The sequence below is a fragment of the Bos indicus x Bos taurus genome, chromosome 27 (genome assembly GCF_003369695.1).
Source record: "Bos indicus x Bos taurus breed Angus x Brahman F1 hybrid chromosome 27, Bos_hybrid_MaternalHap_v2.0, whole genome shotgun sequence".
Taxonomy (NCBI): Eukaryota; Metazoa; Chordata; class Mammalia; order Artiodactyla; family Bovidae; genus Bos; species Bos indicus x Bos taurus.
The window spans coordinates 37636820-37649403 of NC_040102.1; the positions used below are offsets into that span (position 1 = coordinate 37636820).

Here is a 12584-nt window from a genome sequence, read left to right on the forward strand (position 1 = left end):
ATTTGTCGAGGGAGCTGGTGAAAACCCAAGATGGGGTATTTGGCGCCAACCCCATCTCCTCCTCCTTCACGGGACTTGTGTCCCGTGATGGCTAAGCTTTCTGCATCCCTCGCTAGCCTGAGCTGAGGGACCGCTTCTCGTATCCCTTGGTAGCCCTGACACTTAAGTGGAGTGTCTGGTACATGTTCGTTGAATGAAGACATGAATGCATGGCGGCACAGGAAGAGGGATTGGCCTGCACAGGAGCAAGGAGAAAGCTTCCTTTGAAACGGAGAAGAGGGTGGCTCTGCAGTCTGATGAGTCAAGTTTTGCTCATTTGATTTTTTTTGTCTGAGAGAGTGACTAGGAATTTAAGGTTGGAACATACAAAGAAGCACTGTACTTACTATTCAGTAAATGACAGTGATGATTTCATGTGACGCTTTTATTCGTCTGTATCTCTGTGTGTTTGAGTCTTTAAAGTAGAAAGCTAATTTAATGTGCGTTTGGCATTTCTCTTGCAGTAACCATCCTAGTCCACGCCCATGGTCTGTCTTCCTCCTCTTCTGGGGACCCCTTACCCTCCGCTTCACGGTGTTCTCTCTGCTGTTAACCTGTCTCCGGTGACCTGGCCCCCGTCGCTCGTCTCTGTGCTTCACCTGTAGGAGATGCATTTTCTGCCCTTGAAAGGGGAGCCAGTGTCTTTTCTTGGACATATTTGCAATCACAACTGCATATAATTAGTTTTTACAATCTTGGTCTATGTAAAGTGCAAACCCTCCCATTCTGCTGTGATTCATGGGCAGGTAAAAGAGCTCTGCACCAGTTACAGTTTGTGTGTGTGTGTGTGTGTGTGTGTGTGTCTTCCCCACTCATCCAGTAGGCACTTCTCCAACACCAGCTGGGTGTCCTGCAGTTCAGCTCAGTTCTGATACCTTCTACCTGGAGGTACATCGGATTCCACGGGTGTAAAGGGCTCAGTCCCACAAGACTGCCCTCTTCCCTGACTTCAAACCTCAGGTTATCACATGTGCTTGTGACCAACCAGCCATAGGCTGGAAGTTCCAACGGCCCCTTCTGGGTTCAGGTAATTTCCTAGAGCAGCTCACAGAACTCAGAGAGACATTTTACTCAATTGCTGGTTTATTATGAAAGGGTGCAATGGAGGTTGCTGATGAGCATCCAGGTCGGAGCCATCTGTAGAGCAGGCATGTGGGGAGACGGGAGCTCCCTGGTCTCTCCGGGTCCCACCCCCCCAGCGTCTCCACCTGTTCACTGACCTGGCTGCTCTCTGAAGCCCCATGCCTTTGGGATCTTTATGGAGGTGTCATCACTCAGGCCTGAAGGATCGTTAACTCCACTCCCAGCCCTTCTCCAGAGAACGTGCGGTGGGGCTGAAAACTCCAAGCTTCTAGTCATGACTCTGTCTTTCCAGTGACCAGCCCCCAAGCCGCAGCCCACCCAGAGTCACCTCAACAGAACAAAAGACACTCCTGTCACCCAGGACATCCCAAGGGTCCCCGGGAACCAGGGCGGAGGCCAGCATACATTTTCCACAGTGTCCCAGATGGGGACATGTATAAGACTATCCCATCCTTCTGCGGGCTTCTTTCATGAGTTTGGCTTGGGAGCCAGGCTGCCCGGATTTAGATCTCAGCTGAGCCGTTTAGCTAACTGGCACGGGAGATGCCGTGAGCACGAAGCTGGCTTTCCCAGGGCCTGAGGTTTATCCATGACAGTTTGGTTGTGCTGACCCCAGTGAGTCCCCCAGTTGTGGGAGACTCGGCTGCACGCTTTGTGGTAGAGGGGACTGCGTGTGCTCTTCGCCCTGTAAATAGAGAAAGAGTGACTTCCACTCAGTCTGTCTGCACAGTGAGTGAGTGGAAGTCGCTCAGTCGTGTCCGACTCTTTGCGACCCCATAGACTGTAGCTCACCAGGCTCCTCATCCATGGGATTCTCCAGGCAAGAATACTGGAGTGAGTAGCCATTCCCTTCTCTGGGGGATCTTCCTGACCCAGGGATCAAACCCAGGTCTCCTGCACTACAGGCAAGATTGTTTACCTCTGAGCCACCAAGTGGACATTACTAATACCTCGTGGGATTGTCACAAGGATATATGGGTTCATACAGATAAAGCTTTTATAGCATCCCCGGCACAGTAAGTGTTAATTATTACTACTATTTTGTTATTTGTTGGTGGGCCTGGGGGAGGCATTTTTATAGCCCCAGACATTTTTTAGACTCCTTCCCTGGCTTCTTACACTCTCCTGAATTATAATTAACCTTCCCTAAGACACCACAGTTGTGGTAAGTTCATCTTCCTTTCTTGACTCATGTCCAAAATGCCATTTAATATATGCAAAGTTAAAAGTTTTGAAAAGTTCTTCTCATGAAATTAGAGTTCGGTTCTAACCCAGTGTTAATATTGTGGTTGTCGGCGGTCATTTTTCAGTGTCTGTATTAAGCAGACTAATCGTAGTTTTGTGCATGTGTCTGTTGATGTAAGAGAGTGTCTCTTGGGAAGTGTATAATGTAGAGAATTTTGAACCTGGGGTGACTATCCGTATTCGCATTTATTTCAGCACATCTTAGGATGTGAGTTTTCCTTCTTTCTTGTTCCTGCCTTGGGACCGCCGTGTTCCATTCTCAAGCCCCAAGCCTCCTGTGGCTGGAGTGCAATGATTTTGCGATCCCTGTAGTGTCTTCCTGATGAGAATCCTCTCGGGAGATAGAGGCAGGGGAAGGGTCTCGCGGTTGGCGTGTGAAAAAGCATTTCTGTGCTGAGAACTCCGAGCGGCAGACGAGGACCACGCCCTGGGGCGGAAGCTGCAGGCTCCTTTGTTAGCGCTGTGACTTCGAGCCTGCTGACGTTTACGAGTAGTGGAGTCCTTCAATGCCCGCCTATTTTTCTTGTCTGAGATTTCACCCATCATTCTTACTGACTCCACTCATCATGTTAACTGCGATTTAGATGCTTGTTTCTCTGGCCCCAGACTCCCTTGTCCCGCCTTTGAACTTGGTGCAGACTCTGTCGTGACCTTGGCATGTGGTGGTCCCTCCTGCCTTGGTGGGGTGGGGGGACCGTGTCCTCACTCCCATGACAGAAACTGAATGTCCAGTGCTCTTGGGACCCCGGACCAGTGGGACCGAGCAGGAGCAGAAATAAAGGAAATGCATCCTTTTCTTTCTGGACCCACAGCTACCGCTGGGAGGTGGAATGGTCACCTCTTTGGGGGTGTTGGTTGGAGTGAAATTGTTTGTCTTTCTAAAGCAATACTGTATTTTAGGATATAGTTGATTTCGTAGTGCTTTTCAAATATTAACCCGATATATAAGTTTCTGGGGGCAGATCGCGAGTAAATCTTAAAGCACAAGCTTTCAGGAATAAAATTTAAGCTCTTCAGAGTTGTCAACTTGAGGAGGAAAAAGAAATGAGATAATCCTTCAGAAAGGAAGCGTCATGTGGAAGTGTGAGTTGGCGTCTGAATGTAGGTTAACTTTCTTCCCCAGGAGTAACGGTGAAAGGATGCCTCTTCACCCTCGGCGTCCTGAAAGGACGTGTGGTGAATCCCGAGGCAGTCACATGGGCGTTAGCAGCAGCAGCCTCTCAGCTCCTGCTCCTCCGGGCACCATCCCGGGCACTGGGAGCCCGAAGTGCAAACCCAGACAGAGCACAGCTCATGGAGTTTGCATTCCAATTGGGGAAGAGAGTAAATATAAATCTGAAGGAGCAGATCACACAGCAAGAGGAAAGATGGGTTCCTTTATCAGGGAAATAAAGGCACTGTGGCTCAGATGGTCAAGAGTCTGCCTGCAATGAGGCAGAACCTGGGTTCAGTCCCTGGGTCAGGAAAATCCGTTCCAATATTCTTACCTGGAGAATCCCATGCACAGAGGAGCCTGGCGGGTCACAAAACATTGGACAAAACTGAGCAACTAACGTGCACACACAAGTGGAGGGCTTCTGGGGAGAACACTTCAGTCTGAAATACAGTGATCAGATGAGGTCGTGCTGGGGCGTGACAGGTGGACAGAAATGTGGAGAAGGTGAGGGAGCTGGGCCTTCATACACCTCAGGGGGCGGGGGGAGGATCCAGAGAGGAGAGGTGGGGCACTGGCTCGGCCTGGAGCCTGCCCCGTGCCCGACATGGGGACAGTGTGGGCTGGACAGAGCTGTTGGGGAAGAGACGGGAGATGGAGCCAGCTGTGGGTGGCCAGGGCGCTGCATATCTCATGGACCATTGTGGGGACTTACTTTACATGCCTCAGTGAAATGGGAGATCCAGGCTGGTTTTCAGTTGAGGGGGGTAACATGATCTGACTTAAATTTTGGAAGGGTGATTTTGGGTGCTGTGTTGGGAGCAGACCGTGGAGCTGATAGAAGCTGGGTGACCTCTCCAGGGCTGTTACAGAGAGCGTGCACAGGTTGTGTGGCTGGACCAGTATGGGGACAGGGGAGATGCTTGGCAGTGGTCGGATGCTGGGCATGTTTTGAGAATGGAGTAAGCATGTTTGCCAGTGGATGGATGAGCAAGATCAGGGAGTCGGGGTTGATGCTGGAGACTTGAGTCTGAGCATCCAGGGGACGCGTTGCTGTCAACGGAGGTGGGCAGATTCTGGGCGGCCCGTGTGCATGCCTGTGTGTGCGTGTGCACGCACGTGTGTGTGTTTGGGGTGGGGGTAGAAGGATCTATATTGTGTCTTTCTCATGTCTAAACTATATGAAGCTCATTTTTTTAGAAAATTGTAAGTTCTCCAATTAGATTTCCTGAACAAGTACACACCCTTGTGCACATGCACGATATCCTCGGGGAAGTGGGTCCTGTGTGACTGATGGTGGCCATCACTGGTCCCGGGACTGCAGGGCAGGTACCATCAGTGGAGCCTGGAAGTCCAGGATCAAGGTGTGGGCAGGTTTATTTCCGTCCCAGCACTTTATCACTGGCCTGCAGACGGCTGCCCCTACTGTATCCTCCTGTGCTCTTCCCTGCAAACGTGTATCCCTCATGCCTCTCTGTGTCCTGACCTCCTCATCATATAAGGGAACCAGTCAGATTGGATTAGGACCCCCTAACAGCCTCACAGGGACACGCTCACCTCTTTAGAGCTCGTGTCTCTAAACAGCACCTTCTGAGGTGCTCGGGTTGGTTAGCCTGTGAATTTTTGGAGGACAAAATTCAGCTGCTGCTGTTGGTCTTCTTTGGTATCTGGGAACCTGAAGGGGTGTCAGTAGAGCGTTTTGCATGTGTGCACTTGTTTGTGCTTAGTCCCTTGGTCGTGTCTGACTCTGCGACCCTGTGGACTGTAGCCCACCAGGCTCCTCTGTCTGTGGGATTCTCCAGGCAGGAATACTGGAGTGGGTTGCCATTTCCTCCTCAGGGAATCTTCCTGACTCAGGGATTACATCTGCGTCTCCTGTGTCTCCTGCATTGGCAGGCAGATTCTTTACCACTGCCCCACCCGGAAGTTAAGTGTTAGTTGCTCAGTCGTGCCTGACTCTTTGCGACCCCCACCAGACTCCTCTGTCCATGAGATTTTCCAGGCAAGGATACTGGAGTGGGTTGCCATTTCCTTCCCCAGGGGATCTTCCCAACTCAGGGATCGAACCCGGGTCTCCTGGACTACAGGCACATACTTTACCGACTGAGCTACAAGGGAAGCCCCACCTGGAAATGACTCCTGAAATGAGATTGTCAATAATATTCCTCACATTAAAGAGCAAAACACTGAAGTAAATGCTCTTGCTCTCAGGACTCTATTAAGTGCTTGTGATGAATTAGGCTTTGAAACAGAGAAGGCACCACTGTGGGGTGCAGACTGTTGCGCTGAGAGCCCGGTGGTCAGGGTGGCGTGTGGGCCAGCTGTCCGGGCGCCCGCACGCTGGCCTCTGGATTTGTCACTGTTACTAATCTGATGCAGCTGGATTTCTTCTCTTTCTTCCATTCTTCCTGTATTGCAAGATCGGGATACTTTGGTTTTCTCACTAATTCTGTCTTCACCCTCACTCACGTCTCAACTGTAGTTGTTGAGGCTTGTGAATGCCAACTCTGTCCATTGAAAACGCCTCCATTCCTTGGCTTTCCAGGTACCACGTTCTGCTTTTCTGCCAATTTCCCTAGCTGTTCCTTTCCAGCCCCCTTCACGGGTCACCCATGGATGTGGCTGCCCAGCTGGATGAGGAGAACTCTCTCACTCTTCTCTGTTTCAAAGCCTAATTTTAATGTGGACTATTTTGAAAATCTTTATCGAATTTGTTGCAGCATTTTTTCTGTTGTTTATGTTTTGGATTTTTTTTTTTTGGCCACGGGGCATGTGGGATCTTAGCTGCCTGACCAGGGATCGAACCAACAACCCCTGCATTAGGAAGGTGAAGTCTTAGGCACTGGACTGCCAGGGAAGTGTCCCTTAAAGTGGATTTTATCAAATGGGGAAAACGGGGCATCTCGAGACCCTTACTGGTACACAGCACCCTGCACGGCCCTTTTAAGGACAGTAGGTGTCGAGGGTGGGAGGCTCCTTTGGTCTCAGGCTTGTTCATAGGCGTTCACGCTCATGGCAGGCCTCTGAAGGACGGAACCTCTGTCATACCAGGCCTCTGCAGCCGGAATGCTCCTTTCCTGGTGCCGTTCAGAGTGAGGCATCAGAGTGCTTCAGGGTGGAGAAGGTCTTCCCTCACCTACTAGAACCGTTCTGCAGCAGGGTGCTGGGCTCCGGCGATGGCCTCGCAGGGTGTGGGAACCCCCGAGTGTGGAGGCGATGGGACTGCAGTCTCTAAGGCATGCTTCCTGGCCTCCGCTGCACCGTGAAGTCTCTTGGGGTGTCCCGGCCACACTCATTGGATCAGGATCTCGGGGGCCGGGACCAGGGCAGCCCCTGGAGGATGCCGGCGAGCAGGTGCAGACATGAGCTGCCGCCCTGATGGAGACGCCAGCCCTAGAGCTGAGACAGCCTCACAGGCAGTTCTCAAGGCCGTGCCTGTCCGGGAGTGGGTCTCTGGAAATTGTGATTCTCCAGGTGGAATATTATGAAACCTGTTTGACCTTCGCTCTGTAACCAGCACGTGACCTTCATCTGGGGGGAACTGAAGTCGTTCTTCTTCCTTTCCTTCTCCCCAAATAATATTCTGGCTCACATTCATGCACTTCAAGGGCTTTGTGTATTAACTGCTGTATATGTACTTCAGTCCTCACGAGGACCCTGGGAGACGGTCTTTATTGCAATCATGCATTTTTGCAAGCAAGGACACAGGGGCAAAGAAAGCTGCAGTCATCTGCCCAGAATTACACGGCTGGTGCTTGAACCCAGGTGCCCTGGCTCTGGCGCCCTGCCTCTCTGTCCACAGAGAGAAAGCCAAGCACTGATTCACTCCACAGGTATTTACAGGCCCCTGCAGCATGCCAGGCCCTTACTCATACTTTCATTTTGAATTAGGGGCAGCTTAACAGGTAACAGGCCCACGTAATGCTCTCAGAAACACATGAGTGAAAATCAATTTCAAAATAATTATTCTTGGTAGATATCCTATAACACTCAACTATTTAATTGACTGTATTTTGTTTTACTCTCTTTGAGACACCCTTTTTAGCCCATGGATTACTTAGGAGCATGTTGTTTGATTTCTGAGTGTTTATAGAGATTTCCTTGTCTTTCTGTTACTCATTTCTCCTTTGATTTCATTATGATCAGAGAACACATCCTATATAATTTCATTTCTTTTCAGACTGTTGGTTTGTTTATGGCCCAAGATATAGTCTATCTTGCTGAAAGTTCCATGGGCTTCAAAAATACATGTGTCATGCTTTTGTTGGGTGGAGTATTCTGCACATATTGGTCAGATCCTGTTGGTTGACTCTGTTGTTCACTTCTTCCGCATCCTTTCTGATTTGTGTCTAGTGGTTCAGTAAGTTGCTGACGAGAGGACCAAAGTCTCCAACCATGATTGTGGAATTGTTGATTTCTGTTTTCAGCTTTCTTGGTTTTTGCCCTCCGCATTTTGTGGCTCTGTTGTTCGGTGCATATGCGTTTAGGGTCATTATATCTTCCTGTTGGAATGATGCCTGTATTATTTGATAATGTTCCTCTTTGTCTCTAGGAATTAATTAATTAGGCTGTGTTGGGTCTTAGTTGCGACACGTAGGATCTTCCCTGTGTCGTGTGGGATCTTTCACTGCGGCACATGGACTCTCTCGTTACAGCGTGGGATTCAGTAATTGGAACACGCAGGCTTAGTTGCTCCACGGCCTGTGGGGTCTTAGCTCCCTGACCGGGGATTGAACCCGCATCCCCTGCATTGCAAGGCAGATTCTCAGCCACTGGAAAAAGTCCAACCACTGGAGCTTCTCACCAAGAAAAGTCCCCCTACTTTGTCTTACCCGGCCCCTCCTGTTTCACTAACGGTTGCACGCTATGTCTTTCCTCATCCTTTTCCTTTCTGTTTGTCATTTGGTCAAATCTGAAGTGAGTTTCTTGTAGACAGCTGTACTTGTGTGTGTGTGTGTGTGTGTTTTAATCCACTCTACCAATCTCCTTTTTAAAATTGATATATTTAGGCCATTTAGATTTAAGGTAATTAAGATATGTTAGAGTCTGTCTCCCAAGTTAACAGTGTAGCAGTTTACATAACATACATAACCAAGGCACGTTTTCTTTCAGAGAGTTCACCAAGAGATGAAATTAAGAACAGCTGTCACTGGGTTCTTGCCCAAGGTATCTTTATTTGTGTGATTTTTATGCCCTGAGTGTCATTGGCGATGTCAGTAACACCAGGACACAGCGCTGGCAGTGCTTGCATCTGCTCACGGCACCGGCGTGGCGTGTTTTGTGTTTACAGGCCCGTACTCCTTGCTCTCGCTCCATTATTACTGCTGTGTTGCAAACGGTCCTAGAATCTAGTGGCTTTTGATCCCCACCTTCACATGCTAACAGACTCTGTGGGTCCACAGTTCAGAAAGGACCCCGTGGAAACAGTTGTCCCTGTCTTAGCTTGCCTGCAGTCATGTCTGGGAAGGCAGGAGGGCTGAGGGGACGCACCTTGGGGAGACGGGCACCCAAATGCACCTTCCCTGGCAGATCTGGCAGCATGCTGTGGTGGTGTGAGCATCAGGACGGCCCTGGGGCCTGGCCGCCTCAGGGCAGTCAGCCTCTTACGTGAGGTCTGGGCTCCACGAGCTAATGTTCCAGCATGCCAAGTGGCTGCTGCATCACTCTGCTGTCCTCTCTTGGGTGAAGTAGCCACAGGCTCACTCAGATTCCAGGGGACAGGCCCACACTTGACAGGAACCTTGTCAAGTAATTTGGGGGTCATGACATACGTGAGAAAAAATATTTAGGGTGTGTGTGTGTTAGTTGCTCAGTCATGTCTGACTCTTTGTGACCCTGTAGGTTGTAGCCCTCCAGGCTTCTCTGTCCATGGAATTCTTCAGGCATGAATACTGGCGTGGGTTGCTATTCCCTTCTCCAGGGGCTCTTCCCTACCCAGGGATCAAACTCCGGTCTCCTCATTGCTAGCAGATTCTTTACCATCTGAGCCACCAGGGAAGCCCTAAATAGATTAAGTAGTATTGTTTTTCTTTTAAATTCTCTAAGTTGAAAAAATTTTATATTGAACTATCATCTGAAAAGTCTTCCAGGTGGCTCAGTGGTAAAGAATTTGCCCGCCAATTAAGGAGACATGAGAGATATGGGTTTGATCCCTGAGTTGGGATGATTCCTTGGAGAAGGAAATGACAACCCACTCCAATATTCTTGCCTGGTAAATCTCCTGGACAGAGGAACCTGGTGGGCTACAGTCCAGAGGGTCGCAGAGTCAGACACGACTCACACTCACAACAGCCATCATGTAAAAACTGCATGTCCTAAGAGACTTCTTTGTGTTGATATCTGGTGGAATTGCTTTTATGGTTGAAGTAGGTCAGTCTCAGACTGAGTGAGGTTGCTGTAGGAATCATCTAACTGTTGGAGAAACCGAAGCCTTGAGAACTGACTTTGTGCAACGTCACAGAGCAAGTCAGCGCTTGAATGGAATTAAATGCAGTGTCTCTGTGTCCTGGGCTGGTGTCTCTGTGAGCGTGTTCCCCGGCTCTGTCATCTAAGACGACCTCTGGGATCTAATGCCTGATGATCTGAGGTGGATGGAACTGATGTAATAATAATAGGAATAAAGTGCACAATATATGTGATGTGCCTGAATCATCTCGAAAGCATCTCCCCCATCTGTGTAAGAACTGCCTTCAGGAGATCGGTCCCTGGTGCCAAAAGGGTTGGGGACCGCTGATCTCAGGTGTCCTGTAGAATGTGCCACCTCGTGGAGTGACCGACCCATAGCTCGGCATCCTGAGTGGGATGTTCCTGCTGTGACAGGCCTCAGAGCCCCCGACAGTCAGTGCTAAGTTGTCTCTTTGTGTGCTCCTGAGCCCAGAGGAAAAGCGCCTTCACCTCCTTACTGCGATCCAGCCGACGCATGTCCATGTCTGTTTCAAGGATGGGGGGCAAATTGTATCTTAGGATGTATTCCTCCCCAAAAAGCTGATCTCAACGGGTTTTCCTTCAAAACATTATAGTGATGAGAACATACTTTTTTTTTTTTTTTAAGTTTAAAACTGTTATATTTTAAGCTCTTGAGATTATCCAAAAAATAAAAGAAAATCTACAAACCAGGATCCAAATAAAACCGACCCGCTGTGTGGTGGCAACTAGCCCCACCTTGGTGAGAGTCCCAGGCATGGGAGACCCATGACCTGCCTAGCCCCCGCTCGGCCCTAGGACCATCCAGTTTTCTGCATGGACACGTCCTCCTTCCTCCACATCCCCCAGGCACTTGCCTCTCGGGCAGTGTCCCCCCATCTCCTGGCATCGCCAGGGGGTTCTCGCCGCACCTCTGACCATGTGTGCTCCAGGCAGCCCCGGGTGTCATTCATCTTCACGGCTCCAGTCTGTTACCGTGATGGAAGGTGCATATTAGGGGACCATGGGGAGAAGGAGCCACGGGATTGATGGCTCTCAGACGCAAAACCCATCACTCGCTAGCCTTCTGCGCCTGTGGCCCTGGAGTGTTTGCCAGAGATGATTCATTATTCAGATTCCATTTAAAATGCTGCCCAAGTTTGGGCCATAGCTCCAGGCTTTATCGCATAATGAAGAAGAGGTTCAAAGAGAAAAACAAGAGCATTGGGGTCTAGAGAGTGCTTTCCATGTGGGTTTTCCAAGCTGCTGTGGTCCCAGTTCCTGTCTGTTTCTGTGACCCTGGAAGTAACAGGGGTCACAGGCCCAGCACTGCCCTGGGGTCTCTGAACACGGCCCCCTCCCAGCAGAGCTCCATCGACTCCAAGGTAGTTCTGATTTTACTGTCTAACATTTGTACCCATTTCAGGTAAACCAGTCATTCCACAATTTAATAGGTCTGATGGGGGTGCCCAGCAACCTGCTTACCAGTTTCTACCAGCAAAAACAAACACAGGCCAATCAGTCTCTGTTTTGGTAGAGAGCGGTGACTTGTGTGCCGGCCCTCTTGATTCTTTTACTCTTCAGCTTGCTGTGGTTTGTCTGTCATGAAGAAGCCCCATGTAAATATACATATTTCCCCCGGGTGTCCAGTGGTTCAATGATATAGTCTCTCTGTGAAGTTAAAATCAATTCTTACCATGGGCTAATCAGAGGAGTTAGCCAAATAAGATAAATGCATATAGGAGGTCAGCTTCAGACTTGCCTTGAAGCACAAAGCAGTTGATGCGGATGCTTTGTACATTGTGATTCAATTTTTAAGACCAGGAAGTAACAACTCAGTGTCGTGAAATAGCTTAAGGTGCTACAAAGTGAGCGGGGAAGCCAGGGTTAGGAAGGGGGTACCTGGCTTAGGTGCTGCCAAGCACAGTGTCTGTCAGGACAGCGCGGGGCCTGGGCCTGTCTGTAGCAGGTAGGAGGCTGTTACAATTGTGTTACTGATGACTGGTGGTGTAGTTGTACCATGACACAGGGTTGTGCCAAACAGCATGGGGGATGTAGTCAGATAAACGGTCGTAGTATCCAGTACATACAGGTTAGTTATTTGAAAATTCCAGTTGATATTAGAAATGGGTGTTTTTTCAAGCAATAGCTAAAAAATACCCTATTGAAATATTGCTAAAAATTATCTTGATTCAAATAATTATATATGTTAATTTATATATCACCAGACTTTTTAGCAGAATATCAAGGTTATCATATAAGATGACCAAAAGGCACATGAACAGATGCTCAGCACTGATAATTATTAGAGAAATGCAAATCAAAATTACAACGAGGTATCACCTCACACTGGTCAGAATGGCCATGATCACAACGTCTACAAATAATAAATGCTGGAGAGGGTGTGGAGAAAAGGGGACCCTCCTATACTGTTGTTGGGAATGTAAATTGGTGCAGCCACTATGGAGAGCAATATGTAATTTCCTTAAAAGCTAAAAATAGGGCTACCGTATGATCCAGCAATCCCACTCCTAGGCATGTATCTGGAGGAAACCATAATTCGAAAAGATACATGCACCCCTATGTTCACAGCAGCGCTGTTTGCAGTAGCCAGGACATGGAAGCAACCTCAATGTCCATCAGCAGAGGACTGCATAAAGAG

The 12584-nt window shown here is 49.1% G+C and overlaps 1 protein-coding gene and 1 non-coding gene across 7 annotated transcripts in view; both read left to right on the top strand.

The window, feature by feature from the left end:
* CSGALNACT1 (chondroitin sulfate N-acetylgalactosaminyltransferase 1) overlaps positions 1–12584 on the top strand; it is a 338995-nt gene that overhangs the window by 272873 nt on the left and 53538 nt on the right. The gene's annotated exons all lie outside the window — the stretch shown is intronic.
* Positions 1646–1810, top strand: LOC113885097. Its single transcript, XR_003509138.1, has one exon. It is a non-coding gene; the product is annotated as a U1 spliceosomal RNA (small nuclear RNA).